The following is a 17,346-nucleotide window of genomic DNA, read 5'->3' as shown; positions in this document are numbered from 1 at the left end:
TGCCCCTGTCTGTATTCCTAACTTGCTTTGAATTGAGAAAATAAATAGCCAAGCATGGTAAATTGAATAGTGTGCTCAAAAATTCATGTCTCCCCAGACCTCAGAATGTAATCTTATTTGGAAATAAATTCTTTGCAGATGTAATTAGTTAAGGTAAGATGAGGTCATACTGGATTAGGGTGCACCCTAAATCCAACGACTAGTGATCTTATAAGTAAAGGAGAGAACACACAGAGACACGCAGAAATAAGACAGAGGCAAAGATTGAAGGGATGCAGCTACAAGCCAAGGAAAGCTGAAGATTGCTAGGAGCCACCAGACCTGGAAAAAGCTGGACAAGATTTTTCCCTACAGCATTCCTAGGCAGCATGCCACAGCCAACACCAGGATTTCCAGCATCTGGACTCCAGAACTAAGAAGATGAATTTCTGTTTTTTATAGTCATCAGACACAGCTAGCAGATTCTCAGTCCGGAGGCAGCGCAGGCCCAAGCTCTCCACCTCCCCCGCCGGCCAGCCCCAGGCACCTGAGCCCAGCCCCAGCAGCAGCGCCATGGCCAGATGGAACGCCTACAACCATAACCTCATGGCAGAGGGCACCTGTCACCCCAGGGCCGTCGTGCGCTCTAGGGCTGTCCTCCACTGGGGCCACCTTGCGGGGAAAACCTTCCTCAACCTCACGCCAGCCGAGGTCGGTGTCCTGGTTGGAAAAGACCGGTCAAGTTTTTTTCATGAATGGACTGACACCTGGGATCCAGAAATGTTGTTATCTGGGACTCACTGCTGCAGGGCAGGGAATTTACAGTGGCTCTTTGTAACAAGAGCACCGGTGGAGCTCCCACTTTCAACATCACTCACCATGACTGCAAAGATGCTAGTCCTGCTGATGGGAAAAGCCGGTGTCCACAGTGGTATGATCAACAGGAAATGTTTCGAAAGAGCCTCCCACCTGCGGCATTCCCAGTACTGACCTCATCTGTCCTTTCCCCCGACCATTCCCCACTGCTTTTGCACCCCTCTCCTTCCCATACACACACACACCCCATTTTATTTTGGGGGCCATCACCCTATCCCCCCTATTGTTGCCAAAACCACATGGGCTGAGGGCTACAGCCAGATGGACAGACACCTCCCCTTACCCATACCCCTCCTGTGTGGGGTTGGAAAACTTTTTAGTTTGGGAGTTTTGTTGTCTTCTGAATAAAAAAAGATTCTACTAAAAAATAAAGTCATCAAATTAAGTGGCAAGTTATTAAGGCAGTCCTAGGAAACTAATATGCTAACATTATAGAAATTGGGTTAAAAGGAGTCATTATAGAAATTGTTAAAGGGGTTATTGCAGGAGGGTACTTCTCTCAGTGTGGGTGTAAGAACCTTTCCCAGAGAAAACATGCATGTCTAGGGGCTTGAGGGAATATTCAGGAGCTCCCAAGCCTCTATTTATTCTGGGCTCCAACTCAGAAGGAAGAGACTGAAATTGTTGTCAGGAGAGCAAAGGGAGACCTGGAAACCAAGGATCCCTGCTTTGACTGGTAATAACATAACTAGTCCCTGAGATCTCTTAAATTCTAGGAGAAAATAAATGTGTGATCCCACCTGAGAATCTCATTACTTGAACCAAATACAGGTGATAATCCAAGGTCAGAGGCACAGCAGAGAGAATAGATTGGCCCCAGTTGGAGTCTCCAAGCATCATGCATCACACATGAGTCAAAGGTTCATGGAACCACTCTCCACTGGTGAATTGTGTTTATCAGCAACAGCAGGTTAGATTATAGAAGTTAGTGGTGTGCTCTTGATAACTGAAAAGACAAGGACACTCCACAATTGAATGTATTTGGAACAAGCTGTTCCAAATCCTATTATTTCTCCTTCACTGCTTATTACTAGAAACTTACAAAGAAGAGAAGTAAAGTAGCAAAAAAAGTCATTTCTATGGAATTAGGATGTAATTTGACTTCTTTCTATAAAAATAACTAATGTTTCATATTTCCTGAAATTCTTCAGTTGGCTTTTGATGATTCATAGAATACAATGTAACATGAGAACAAGAGTTTATTCCCCAGGCTTTGAGTAGAGAAAATCAGAGGAAGATGGCTATTGTTCAAATGATATAACTTACCCAAAGTGCCAGGAATATACTGTAAGTACTCGCTAAAAATTAGTTCCTTCCAGTTACCTTAAAACTCTTTTTAAATTTTCTAATTTTCTTTTTTTAGTGTAACAGTCAGAAAGATTGCCTTGGCAATTTTAGAGTCTCACAGCTACATATTCAAAAAAAACATTCCCAAGTTCTTGTCCATTGCCCTTTGAATTGTGATTAGTAGTACTAGTTCTAACAACTAAGATATATCATAAACTCTAAGGCAATTAGTGTTCCCCTCACTTTTCTTTCTGCCAGACATAAAGCCTCATCCCTTTAGAATTTATTTAGGGGCTTATTGTTTTATTTTTCTTTTTCTCCACTAGAGGCACTTTAAAAGTTTCACTTTTTTATAAGACCCCAAAAAGGAAAACAAAACAAAACCTACACTGATGGTGATATATGTATCTAAGAGATACAGGAATTAACTAAAAGAAGTTCCCAATGGCCAAAACTTGAACTATTTGAACAACAAAATAAATAAAGTAATACTGGATTAAAACCCAAAGTATAAAATAAGTATCTCTGAGTTCATACTGATATAAATAAATGACTGAATAAACAAATGGGTGAGAAGAGACAAATCTCCCATGCAGAAGAATTTCAAATAATTTATTCAAATAATCAAATAGATCCTGTGCCCTGAAGAGACTGAAGCATAACTCCCCTCTTCTGAAGTGTAGGCTACTTACAGTGACTTTCTTTCAAAGAATACAATATGGAAAGAGGCAGAAAAATAACTTAGTGGAGAAACCTAACAAACACTATCTAGCCAGGTGATCAAGATTAACATCAACCATGAAAAACATGTTGACAGTATATACCCTAGATATGCAGTGATCTCTGTGGTCTTCCTTCCAAAAATCCATAACCCCAATCTAAGCATTAGAAAAAGATGAGCCGAACTCAAGTTGGGTGATATCCTACACAATACCTGACCAGGATTCCTCAAAACTCTCAAGGTCATCAAAAGCAAGAAAAGTCTGAAAAACTCACAGTTTAGAGAAGCCTAAAGAGACATGACAGCTAAATGTTATATGGTATCTTGGATACAATCCTGGAACATAAAATAAATGTTAATGTAAGATATTAATAATAGAGGAAACTGGATATGAGGTATGTGGGAATGCTACTATCTTTGTAATTTTTCTATAAACTTAAATCTACTCTAGAAATTTTTATTTTTATATATTATACAAATTTTTATATATTATTGGTCTCTATTCTTGGTTTCTTAGCTATAGCTAGCTAGCTCCCTCAGGAAGCTCACTCAGCTTAGCACCTCATTAAACCCCACAAAATCCCTACAAGATAGATTCTATTATTATAGCATTTTTACAGATAACAAGCTGGAAAAGCTTAAAAGCTCACCAAAAGACCTGTCCAAAACATGGCAGTGCTAGAAATGGAACTCAGCCCAGTTCTAGAACTTATATTCTTAACCACTATCTCATACTTTCCCATCATGTGACAGTATATATAGAAAGTATAAAACAATCTACACTTATGTTTTTAGAACTGATAAATTACTTTAGGATGTTATTGATTACATGATCAAAGTGGAATAATCTATTATATTTCTGTAAGTTCCCACAACAAATTATTAGAAAATAAAAATATTGAAGAACATACTGCTTGTGGTAGCATCCAAATTATGAGGTACAGAAAATCTAATAGTAGATGTGTAAGACCTCTACATAGGAAACAATAAAACACTATTGAGAGAAATTAAAGAAGATCTAGATAAATGTAGCTATGTAACATGTTTATTCATGAGAACACTTGATATTATGAAGGTATCAGTTCTCAAACTTCTAAAGAATCGATACAATTATAACTGAGTAAGTGTATGTGTAACTTTAGAAATTATCCTAAAATTTAAGTTGAATGCAATGGACTTACAATAGTCAAGATACTATTCAAGATAGAAGAAGAAGGGGAAATATTTGTTTTAACACTTAGTAGAAAGATTTATTTTAAAGCAACACTGGGTTAAGATGTGATATTAATGCCTGAATACACAAACAGGCAACTGAAGTTGATTTAAAAAGAGCCCAGAAAGGGATCTATGCATATATAGACATTTAATTTAAAATAAAGATAGCATGGTGGAACAAGGCAAGAAAGACAGCCTTTTCAGTACATAGCCCTGAAACAACTGCATGAAATATGGGGAAAAAACCCAAAATCTACTTCTACTCCATATCACATATAATCAAAACTTACTGACATGTAGCTTTGATGTAAAAGACAAAGCTATCAATTTCCAAAATTTAATATAAAAGAATTTATCTTCATGACCTTGGAATAAGAAAAAGTTTTTTAAACAGGACACAAAAGCACTAAACATAAGAAAAAGATTTAATAATTGGGCTACATAAAAATTAAGAACTTTTATTCTTCAAAAGATATCATCAAGAGAGTCAAAAGCAAACCAATGTACAGAAGAAGATGTGGCACACATATTAGAATATGTAAAGAACTCCTACAAATCAAAAAGAAAAAGCTAACCAATCAAAAGGGAAAATAAGCAAGGGTAGAACGGGCACTTCAGAGAGAAGACAGCCTCATGGCCAATATATATATGAAAATATTTTCAATCTTAGAAGAAATCAGAGAAATTCAAACTAAAATCACAAAAAGATACTACTAGAAACCCACTAATAACTAAAACTAAGATCTTACAACCAAGTGCTAGCAAGAATGTAGAGCAACAGGAACTAACATACATTGCTGGTTAGATAATTAACTGGGGCAACCACTTTGGAAGGTTTGGAATCAGCTGCTAAAATTGAACATATGCACACACTATAATAGGAATTTCACTGCAAGGTATATATCCAAGAAAAATGTGTGCAAATGTGCAGCAAAAGACATCTACAAATATGCACCTCAGTTATAAACACCTCAAACTGGAAAAAGCCCAAATATCTGTCAACATTAAAATGAGTAACAAACTGTAGAATACTCAAACAATGAAAATGAGTCAACTCTAAATACGTCAACAATAGGAGTGAATCTCACAAACAGAACATTGAGCAAAAGAAGCCAGAAACAAATGAAACATTTACTGCATGGTTTGATTTATATGAAGTTCTACAACAGGTAAAACTATAGTATAATGATTAGAGATTTGTGCACCAAGGGAAAAAAAATTACAAATAAAAGAAAGCATATATTATGAAAGTCAAGGAGAGCTTACCTTGGGGATGGTGATCCAGGCTTTAGTAATTGGTAGTAGACATGATTTCCTGGTTGTTCACTTTGCACTTTGTAACATTTCATTGATTTGTACTTTTTTGTTTTATGTACTCCTCAACAAAATGTATCTTAGATATAAAAATATGAATTGTTTTATTTTTTCATTTAAATATATTTTAGTTCTTAATTTAAAAGTTTTATAAGAATAAGGCATACTACAGTGTTGTTATTTTCTCCTTCCTGTTACAGGCTATAGAACATGAGACCTTTAAGATCCCATCCCCAGGTAGACCTAACTTGCAAAATATCTAATCAAAGCAAAAGTAAAATAGAATTTTATACTAGAAAAAAGATATATCTACCAAGGATGACTAAAACTTTAATTACAAATTGCACATGGTTTCCAATAAAATCTTCCCAGAGAAAGCAAGACTATAATCACTCTCACTACTATACTGTGTCCCCATTGTGCTGTTAGACAGGATGGTAATTAACATGGTCACAACTATAACTGTCAGGCATGAAAGCAATGCTGAATGTGTTTCTCACCCAGCTGCTATCAGCATGGGGTAGAAGAATGAAAATAGTGCCAAGAAATCAATCTCCTCCATCAAAACTGAGCCGACTCTGAGCAGTAGTTCAGAGTTTCATAAGAACATACACAACCTCAACTAATCACTGTCCAGAAAATTAATACAGAAGCCAATACAGAAGTATGGAATAGTCCATACTTCACCTGTGGTTCATGTGCAGGTGTTCTAAATGCCTGCCAAGAAAGTATGTAAGGTGTTTCAGAAGGCAGGAAAGAGGTAAATAGCATCTTCCTGAGTATACAAAAGGAATATGTTAACTGTCAAAACTAGTTACAATCAGGACGATCCCTTTACTTGTAAGACATTTTTATTACATAAGGCTTTTCATTTCTAGAAATTAAGAATGAATGTTATTGCAACACCAGCTGGGCAGTAGTACATTATTGTGATGGGGGAAGACATCAGATGGCATCATTCTTTAGTAGAATTGTGCATGTAGAAGACTAGCCAAGAAATTGACTGAATTGTGTCAATTTGGCTAGTGGCTAGTTAATTTTGGCTAGTGGTTGACTCTAAGGTATACAGGGTCCCAAACCAAAAAACAATTTCTTTTTGCAAGATCCCTTTCAATAAAAACAGTCTGATTAAAAATGCATTATAAAAATTCATGGATCTGTGAAAGATATGGAAAGTAGGACTGGCCCCAGGAAGAATTTTAACTGCAATGCAGGCCTGAGAAAGTCTTGTCCAAACTGGTGGGGAGCTCTAGAGGCAGTATTGGCTATCAGAGTGTTCTATGTCAGGCCAAAATGGCCAGGTGTTAGGTAACTCACTTATTCAGTCAGCAGTTGTGGGCTCTCCTGGAAAAGGTATGACCTGGGGTGGAACAACTTTGGGCAACTGAGGCAAGTCCTGAGGGAACTGAGAGCTGGAGGCTGTCTCCTGACTGTAATGCACACAGCTGAGCAGCAAGTTCTTCTCTGAAGGGATATTTCCCTAACACATCTCTAAGTCACTATTGCCCACCCCCGGAACTACTGGTACTAACTTCATAAACATTCAGAGGATAGCCTCTCCAAGATTGCCACAGGCCTCTTTTCCAAGGGAAACTTAGAAGAGAAGGATATGGAAGTTAGTCCTAGGAAGGCATCCAATGCTTATTGTCTGTCTCCTTTGCTATCCATTCTAGAGTCCCCTCACCCTGAGCTACCAACCCTGTTGACCTTGATGGCTGTTGTAGTCAGCTTGGGCTGCTATAAAAAAGTGCCATATACTAGGTGGCTTAAACAATAGACATTAATGTCTCAGAGTTCTGGGGATGGAGAAGTCCAAGATCAAGGTGCCAGCCAATTCAGTTCTTGGTAGGGGCTCTCTTCTTGTTTGCCCATGGTCACCTCCTTGCTATGTCCTCACATGGCAGAGAGAACTCTGGTATCTCTTCCTTTTCTTATAAGGGCACTATTCCCATCAGAAAGGTCCCATCCTCATGACCTCAACTACACATAATTATTGCTCAAAGGCTTTATCTCTAAATGCTATAATATTGGGGGTTAGGTTTTCATCATGTGAATTTTGGGGGGACACAATTCAGTCCATAGCAGTGGCTTACCTGATGTCATAAAGCACACATTCATCTCCGAGGTCCCTGACCATGGATGGTCATTATGCCCAGGCTGAGGTTGCTTTAACTTCATTTGTAATCATGACAGGCCAATAAAGAACCAAGAGGCATTCAAATAGATCACTTTATTTTACACAAGATCACCTATATAACCACAGAAATGGGAAAAAGTGCTGGTACTACTACTGGTGGGTGCCATGGGTGCCTGAACTACTTGGTTAAGTAGCTTTTTTGTGTCTTCTGAATCTGTCTATGCTTGTTCCTGGGTGTAACTCTTAATCCATCTTATGATGTATTATTGTCGGTATTACTTGACTTTATGGTTTGGTGGGAATTACAGGACCTAACTCATGATAATTACTTCTGTCCATATGGTCACTTGTAGTCCCGTGGTCAGGCCTAGTAGTTTGCCAAGAGTTATTTTTCAAAAGACATATAATTCCCTGATGCAAATGTTTTTAGAATCCTAGAAGCCTATATTAAAATTCTACCACTGGTACTTGGCACGAAATCAACCTGGTACCTTCACCTACCGCTGATATCTCCAACACACTGGTTCCATCAGATTGCATAGTCCAAAATGCAAGGCTTGTACCACAAAAACCAGGCTTGACCTGCTAGGCCCTTCACTGCTCTGGCCACATTCAAAGCTAGCAAAAAACATTTCTGTCACTTACTGTATCAGGTAAGTATGAAATATGTTGCCTCCAGAACACAAAGAAACCCATCAGGCATTGTGCTTTCTTATTCTGGGTAGAAGAAGCAATATGTAATAATTTATATTTTACTTTGAAAGAGGATATACTGGAAGGCCCTTACCACAAAACCTCTAAAATTTTATTCAAGTGGCTAGACCCCTGAATCTTCTCAGGTTTATATCCTACCTTCTGGAGCAAATTTCTCTTAACAGGCCTATAGCAAACCTTACTACCTCTTGCTCATCCAGACAGATAAACATAATATTATTGATGCAATGAATCAATGTAATCTTCAGGATATCAGAAATGGTCCAGACATCTTCAGACTACATCATGACAGAGAGCAAGAGAATTAAAGTATCCATGGAGCATAACTATGTAGATATAGGCTATATTAATCTCTTCTAGAAAGGACACGATCTCTGGCATGGTGGCTGTGGTTAGAGCTACTATTTACTTGAGCTTGCAGTAATGCATGGTCATTCTACAGTATCCGTCTAGTTTCTGCAACGGCCAAACTGGTGAATGAATAGAAGTACCACCGCCCCTTCATCTTTGAGATCCTTAATAATACCTCTAACCTCCTCCATCCACACTCTATCTCCTGTAATGCTCTTTTGTTTCTGGTTTACTGTGTTGGCTGGGGAGGGCCATTTCATTTGGCCATTACTCCACATATCAAAGACTCACGTATCAAAGACTCATATCAAAGACTCAGTATATGTCAACTGCTAAGCACATCAGTTCCAATTATATATTCAGGGCATGGATAAATGACCATTAGGTGGGTTTGAAGACTTGATCGGTCCATCATAAGCTGGACCTTGGCCAGCATTCCATTTTTCACCTGGTCTGATACATCCCCACTCTAATGGGGGACCATGGTGATAAGAGTATCAAGGTCAACTCAGACCCTATATCCAAGAGTTCTCAAATGCCTGGGTATGCCTCTTTATCCTGTGTATCATTGTTTGAGTAAATGGCCACAAGTAATATAGAAGAAGAACTGGAGGAATAAGTATAGTATGTATTTGAATCAGTGTTGTATCACACTTCCTTCTGGAGGCTTGATGACTTCTTCAGTCAGTGGATTCCATTTCTGAAAACTGGAAAACTTTTGTGGAGTGACTATCTCAGCCTCCTGCTTGTCCATTCTTATTTTCTTTTGATTATATATATTTATAAGTACTTTTACTGGATGCCCATATGTATTTCCCTTTGTGATGTTGAGTTCAAGTGACCATATTTGTAATTCTTTGTGTGTCAAGCTCCCTGGGTTGCTATTCCAGTGACTAAAATAAATTGAGACTCTGACATCTAGTGGCTAAGCACCACCACCTGCCCTTCATTGTTTCAGAGTACTCTCATCCCCATGGTCATACAGGAGCCAAGTTGTTAACGCTTCTCCTACATTAAGGCCTTGCTATGGGGGACGACCACCACTAAACATCCAGGGATGCTGATGCATTCACTAGCACATTCTTTATGGCTCAGTAAATGGTGTGTCTTTTAAGGTTTCCTATGGAACATAGTCATCTGAAAAGTTCTCTGGCCATACATAATAGATCCATTCCAGTATTTCCATTTCCTCCAGCCTTTTAATCTCTTCCTCCACCATCTGCCATGGCAGTGATAGCATTTCAACTTCACTCAGCATGGGCCATCATTTTTTTTCATACTTCTGAGAGCCATCTGAATAGCAAGTTCTCTCTATCCCCTGAGACTTCTGCCAGTGTTGATTCCTGTATTTTGGGAAAGCACTCCCAAATTAATACATTCTTCTTTATCTAATTTTATGTTAGGGACTTCCTTGATCAAACACTCTCAGAATCCACACCCAAGCAGACTCCCCCATATTCTGTCCCTATATCAGTTCGAGAATATATATGCTAGAGGCATGCTATCACTTAATCCTAGTTATAGTTGTGAAAGAAATGGCCATGAAATGAAGGAATATCCTGGGGTGGGGGTACATGTTCCCTTATGTACTGATTTTAAAAATAAATAAAATCTGAAAGCATTCCACATAAGATAAGGAACAACACAAGTTTGTTCATTCTTAACACTTCTGTTAAATATTGTACCCAAGGGTTTTTTTCCAGGTAAGTTAGGCAAGAAAAATAGATAAAAGTCATCCAGATTTTTAAAAAAAGGAATAAAACTATCTTGTTTCATGAATAATACCCTCTTATAAACAGAAAATCCTAAGGAATCTACCAAAAAACTATTAAAGCTGATACGCAAGTTAAGCAAGGCTGCAGGATACAAGATCAATATACTAACATTAATTTTATTTATACACACTAGAAATAAACAACCTGAAAATGATATTCATAAAATAATACTATTTATAATAGTATTAAAAAAGTAAAATACTTAGAAGTAAATCTTATAAAATAAGTAATAAGACTTGTACATTGATGTATAAGGAACATGGTTGAAAGAAATAAAAGAATACCTAAATAAATGGAAAGACATTCCATGTCCATGGAATGTTGTTAAGATGGCAACATTCCTGAAATTAATCTAAAGATTCAGTGTCATCCCTATCAAAATTCCAATTTCTTCTTTTAAATTTGAGAAGTTAAGCATAAAATTCCTTTGGTTGCATCCAAACCAACCTGGGGTATCTGTATACACAGTAACTTAATAAATAACACAGTTTTATGTTAAATGAAGATATGGATACAAAATAATTTGTGCTGGATGATTTATTTAAATGACCCCAAGAATAGACAAAACTAATTTAAGGCAGTAAAACCCAGAACAGCAATTACTAATTGATGAGAAGCTAATGTCAGGTAACTTTTTGGACTGATGAAACTATTCTCTAATTTGATCATTGTGTCAGATACATGTCTGCTAACATTTGTCAAAATTTATCAATGTATATTTAAGATCTGTGCGTTTCACCTTATGTAAATTATACCTGAATTTTATAAAAGTATGAAGCCAATCACCCAATGATCAATTTCCTGAATGCCAATTCTTCAGTTGAGGACTGACGTTTTTCTCTCCTTCCCTGAATCTGACTTTGCTATTTCATATGCAGATGAATGGATTTCCATTAGGAAAGGAGCTATCCCTCCATTTTTTTTCACACCTACATTCTGCACCTGCCTCAGAAGCTCTCAAACCTTAAACCAGGTTTCAGATAGTTTGTGGCGGCCATTTCTCACTATACTATAGAAAGAGGAGTAAAGGCAGAGCAAGACATGAGGACAGGAGGTAAGAGATGACAGTAAACTCCCCTTAAGTGAAAACTCGAGCTGTCATGTATAAAACATCTGCACAGAAAAAGAAAATGCAAAGGCAGTGCAGCAGCAGAGGATGGGGTCAGACAACATAAGAGGAAAATTAATCCCTCAAAAAGTTGTTAGAAAAAAGTTTTAGAAAATGCTTCCTCATTTGAAATCAAAAGATGACCCCCTGTAACTTCGGTGTTTCCAAATGTAACCATAGGAAAAATATCTTTTTAAAAAAATATTGTTTTAAGTTTTTACTATATTAAAATTTTAATAACTCTTGGTGATTTTTAAAAATTCCCCTTCTAGATTTCCCCATCTCTCCTTTTTTATCAAGTAAATTTGCCACCTGATGCTTTTAAAATGTATCAAGCCTTTATAGCATAACATAATATGTATGGTTCATACTCTGTAACATTATGTATCTATTTATGTCTTACCAATTTTTCTTGTGATGAAAATGATTGCATTTCTGTTGAGATGTCCTTTTACATCTAACTGGCAAATATATATCATACTTCATTTAGTCTTGTATGAAATGTTGCAAGCCTTTTCTTTCAGATTTTTGTTTTCTTTTACTTTTTTTTTTTTAAAGATTCCACTTATTTATTTGACAGAGAGAGACAGCGAGAGAGGGAACACAAGCAAGGGGAGTGGGAGAGGGAGAAGCAGGCTTCTTGCTGAGCAGGGAGCCTGATGCGGGGCTCGATCCCAGGACCCTGGGATCATGACCTGAGCCGAAGGCAGACGCTTAACGACTGAGCCACCCAGGTGCCCCTGTTTTCTTTTACTTTTTAAAACATGTTTTTAGTATGCCCTGCCCTAAAGAGACCTTATCTTTCAGAAATTCACGTAGACAACTAAAAGATGTACTACAACCCCATATCAATAATATAACTGTAATTTGGATGTTTGGGATTTTCTTGGATGGCTAAATGACAAAGAAAATTAAATTTACTACTTAGAGTTTAGTTTTCAAGAAAGTAACCATATTTCACACTATAAAAGCAATATTTTTATAGCAAAGCCATAATCAGTCATTGTTTTCTTCACTTTTTAAAAAAGACTTTATTTATTTATTTTTAGAGAGAGCGAGAGCATGAGCAGGAGGCGGCACTGAGGGAGAGGGAGAGAATCTCAAGCAGACTGTGCAGCCTGATGTAGGGCTTGATCTTACCACCCTGAGGTCACCACCTGAGCCGAAACCAAGGGTCGCTCAACCTAATGAGCAACCTTTCTTCATTTTTTTAATGACAGGCTTTAAAACTGGTAAACTCTAATCAAGTAATCTCAGAATCGCCTGATTTATTTACTGTTAATTACAAGTAAGCCCTTTAATAATTTAAATGTTTCCTGATTTAAAAAAAAATGGCATTTAAATACTAACACTGAGGGGCACGTGGGTGGCTCAGTTGGTTAAGTATTTGACTCTGGATTTCAGCTCAGGTCTTGATCTCAAGGTGGTGAGTTCAAGCCCCACACTGGGCTCCACACTGGGCATGGAGCCTACTTAAATAGTAACATTGAAATTTCCATACTTCTAGTTTTGTTGGTTGTTGTACAATTTTTTTTTTAAAGATTTTATTTATTTATTTGACAGAGAGAGACACAGTGAGAGAGGGAACACAAGAAGGGGGAGAGGGAGAGGGAGAAGCAGGCTTCCTGAGGAGCAGGGAGCCCAATGCGGGGCTCGATCCCAGGACCCCGGGATCATGACCTGAGCCAAAAGCAGATGCTTAACAACTGAGCCACCCAGGCGCCCCGGTTGTTGTACAATTTGAAACACCATAAAATTAAAAAGCACTAAGTTGGGAAAATAATTGTAGTATATATAGCAAACCACAATCATATATTCCTAAGAAATGTACAGAGTTTATGCAATTCATAAGAGGAGAATGAAAAATGATCAATAAACATATGGAAGAAATGTTCCCCTTGAAACCAAATGTACTTTATTTTTTTTTTAAAGATTTTATTTATTTATTTGAGAGAGAGAATGAGATAGAGCGAGCATGAGGGGGGGAGGGTCAGAGGGAGAAGCAGACTCCCTGCTGAGCAGGGAGCCTGATGCGGGACTCGATCCCAGGACTCCAGGATCATGACCTGAGCCGAAGGCAGTCGCTTAACCAACTGAGCCACCCAGGCGCCCCCCAAATGTACTTTAAAGTAGTATAAACACCATTTTTGCCTAACAATTTGACAAAGATTATAAAAATGTCAATACGTACTGTTCAATAAGATGCAACAAACTAGCTGGGGGAAATTTAAATTGGAATAAGTTCTATTACACTGGAATAAGCTCTTCATTGGCTGCATGCATCAAGAACCTTAAAATTATCCATACTCTGAAATAGCAATTCCACCTCTAGCAATGTAGCCAAAGGAATAATTGGACAACAAGCACAGAAGATGATCATAGCAGATCTTGTAACCTAAATGTCCAAAATTTGGGTATTAAAGTAAATTTAAAATGTACTATTTTGATGAAATGCCATCCAATCCAAAAATCACATTTTCTAAGACTTCACAATATGAGTAAATGTCCCTACTTCAATTCTAAGTGAAAAAAAGGAAAAAACAAAACTAAACTAAAACCAAAACAAACAAAAAAAGTCACATGCATAGTTTATCAGCTTTGTGTAAGAGAGCTAGCTCTCTCTCTCCTAGAAAATTCAGGGGGAAATGAATTGTCCTAAAAAGATCACATTTTCAATCAGCGTAGACTGGGTCAGAATATACATATGCAGAAGCTTCTGAAGGGCCAAAAGCATGTCCATTCCACCAACTCCCACCTGGGGAGAAGGAAGCCACCCTCCCATATCTTCTATCACCAAGATTTATCACTTAATTGAAAACGTTGGTTAAAATGGCGAATTAAAAAATTAGACGGATAAGAAGACAAATATTCTTTCACCAAACTTTATATGACCAAAGCCTAGCCCTTACATACAGGTCTGCTGACTATATAGTTCAGTGCCCTCTTCATGAATAAACCACATACAAAATAAAATATCTGTGGTTTCCAGTATAGGCTTCTTTAAACTAGAGGACAACCTACAGTCAATTGTAAGGAATATTAGTACAAAATCTTTCAATGTTTCTCATTCCTTTATTTTTCCTAATCATTTACATTTGACTCAGCCAATCCTAATTTAACAGCAATTTCTCTTTAGTGACTTCTATTATCATGTTTTCCCAAGGCTTTCAAGTTAGCTTTAAAAAAATACAGTAACTGCATTTCTTTATCCACTCACATTTCATGAATTTACAGAAATTTAATTTTACTTTGAGTTACTCTACACAAAAATCTAGAATGTATACCATTAGCTTGGTGGTCAGGTCAAATGGAGAGGAAAGTGATATAAGAGGAAGGAATGATTACAATTCATTTAATGCAGTGCTAAACAGCTTGTTGAAAGAGTAGCAAGACTAAACATACCTCCAGATAACCAAGTAAGCACCCAAAGCCACCATGAACCCATGGAGCCATGATTAATTCTGAAAAATATAATGTTACAGCACTGAGATTCACAGTAAGAAACCTACAGACGCAGCTGTGCTGTGCTAACACCATTTATTATTAACTTATAAACAGCTAAAGTTTCTTTTCAAAGTTCAGTGAAAAGAATATAGGATATAACTCAGGAAAACTGCTACTTTTTAGGACATAGCGTTTTGGTTTTCTGCATACCATTTCCAATAATCTCATAAATTGTCTCAATATCACACATGATGGGAAAGAAAAAACACCATGTCCTCTTTGTAGCCCCCTCACTGTTCCCCACAGGCTACAGGACATCTAGCTAGTATTTGAATACCCAAAAAAGAACACTTGTCTGTTCTTGGTTGATCAAGATGGGAGAGCCCAATTTAAGCTGACTACATCATATACAAAATAGCTTCTCAACCAGGTACTTCAATAGGATATAGGTGTGTCACAAGGCATTGATAGCTATACATTTTTACAATAATATTTTTTTTACAATGATGACAAATTTCCCACAGTTAAAATTATTATGAATACTATTTCTTTGCCCCATTGTGGGAAAAAATTCTCAATGGGTCTCTCATGTTTCTGTATGTGTTATGAGCAAAGTTATTGACAGATTTTTTCTGGACTATCTTTTGAAGAATGTCTGAATAGCAAACATCCATGGAAGATAGATATACTATCTCTGAAGCAGAAGGCAGATTTGTTTGCTGTCAAGTATAATATAGATAAATGTCTCCCTTCAGAGCAAAGACTGGGTAGGTTTGCTTGTAGTCATCTGTAAGAGATTGGGGTTCCTCAAACATGGGGTTCCTCAGCTATGATACAAATTTGTGGCATACATAGCATCCACCTGGGTCCACCTCTACGTTGCTCCTGTGGGACTTGATGGTGGTCACATGCAAATTGAAATTCATGCTGTCTGCTATACCGAGAGTAATAAAATTCTTTGTCTCTGACCAGGAGTCTCATGTCTTCTGCCAGTATCCATGAAACTTTGAGAGGCCAACTTGTTAGCTTGTAAGTAGGATAAAATCTCAGACCCTTCACAGTTCTTGATAAACTTCCAAATTTAGCACATATGAACTTATCTGCCTTTAGATAATTTCTCTATCAGTAATAGCTCTTAATATTGCCAGGTGGGCAATATAAATATATTGATTCAGAAGTTTCCTAATTCTGGTATAGTAGATACCCTGGAACATAACCTTCAACTACTATCATTTCTTTTCTGAAATATGGCTAGTTGGACAGGCAAAAATAAGAACCTTGATGGAATTGTTTTCTGATATTATTTTTCTAGTAAGAAACTTGGAACTTTAGGGGCGCCTGGCTGGCTCAGTCATTAAGCGTTTGCCTTCAGCTCAGGTCATGATCCCAGGGTCCTGGGATGGAGCCCCACATTGGGCTCCCTGCTCAGTGGGAAGCCTGCTTCTCCCTCTCCCACTCCCCCTGCTTGTGTTCCCTCTCTCGCTGTGTCTCTCTCTGTTAAATAAAATCTTAAAAAAAAGAAACTTGTAACTTTAGAGAAATTATCTGTTCACTTTCATAGTTCTGTGGACTTTTAAATCTCTAGCATTCAGACAAAAGAAATGGCAAAAGAAGGGTAGTTTGGCTATCTTTATCTATGTCCACTGCAAAGGGACTGTCACCCAGCTCATACCACTGCAAACTCTTCTGATTTCAGTTCATTTCCCTGACAAACTGTGCATGGTTTGTTTTAAAGTATACATTGCCCCCGTCAAGGAATACATCCACTGCTAAGATAAAAAAAAGACCAGTTTGATGACATTTTAGCTTTTATTTCCCATATTCATTGACAGATTTAGCTGAACCTGGGGATATGAACATCAGGATTAGGGATGAATCTTGTGGGTTGCCTATGATATGCTTTTACAAATCCTTGAACTGATATACCTTGAGCCATAAATGTTTCACCTATATTTCTGCTATAGCATCCTAATTTATCTTCCTGATTTCACCATTGCCTTCCAATAATCTAGTCTATGACAGCCACCAGAGTAATTTTAAGCATAAGTTGTACCATGAAACATTCTATAACCAAAATGATTATTTTGGGCACACATTCTGTAACTCTTAAGTGGCTCTTAATCAATAAACCTGTACAGTATGTTAAATCCATTTAGTTACTTTGGCATATATTTGGAGCATATACAAGAAAGGAATACTGCTCAAGGTTAAACATTCTATGAGTTTCACTGAGCTTTTATTTATGGCTGAGGTGAGCATTTTTTTACACCTGCTTACAAAACATTCCAAGGTGAAATCATAGTGCCTCTGCTCTCTGGCCAAAATGTGAGAACCTCAAGTGTGCATTCATCTAGATGCTGGGTCAAATCCCAAATTATATTTTAACTAAAATGCTGCTATTTCCCCAGATAGCTTCTGTCCATCT

The 17,346-nt window shown here is 37.5% G+C and overlaps 1 pseudogene; it reads left to right on the top strand.

The window, feature by feature from the left end:
- Positions 1–552: 552 nt before the first annotated feature.
- On the top strand, positions 553–969 carry LOC118533592 (profilin-1 pseudogene; annotated as a pseudogene).
- Positions 970–17,346: the final 16,377 nt, after the last annotated feature.

Source organism: Halichoerus grypus, chromosome 3, assembly GCF_964656455.1.
Source record: "Halichoerus grypus chromosome 3, mHalGry1.hap1.1, whole genome shotgun sequence".
In the NCBI taxonomy this organism is placed as follows: domain Eukaryota; kingdom Metazoa; phylum Chordata; class Mammalia; order Carnivora; family Phocidae; genus Halichoerus; species Halichoerus grypus.
This window is presented reverse-complemented; position numbering and strand designations above follow the sequence as displayed.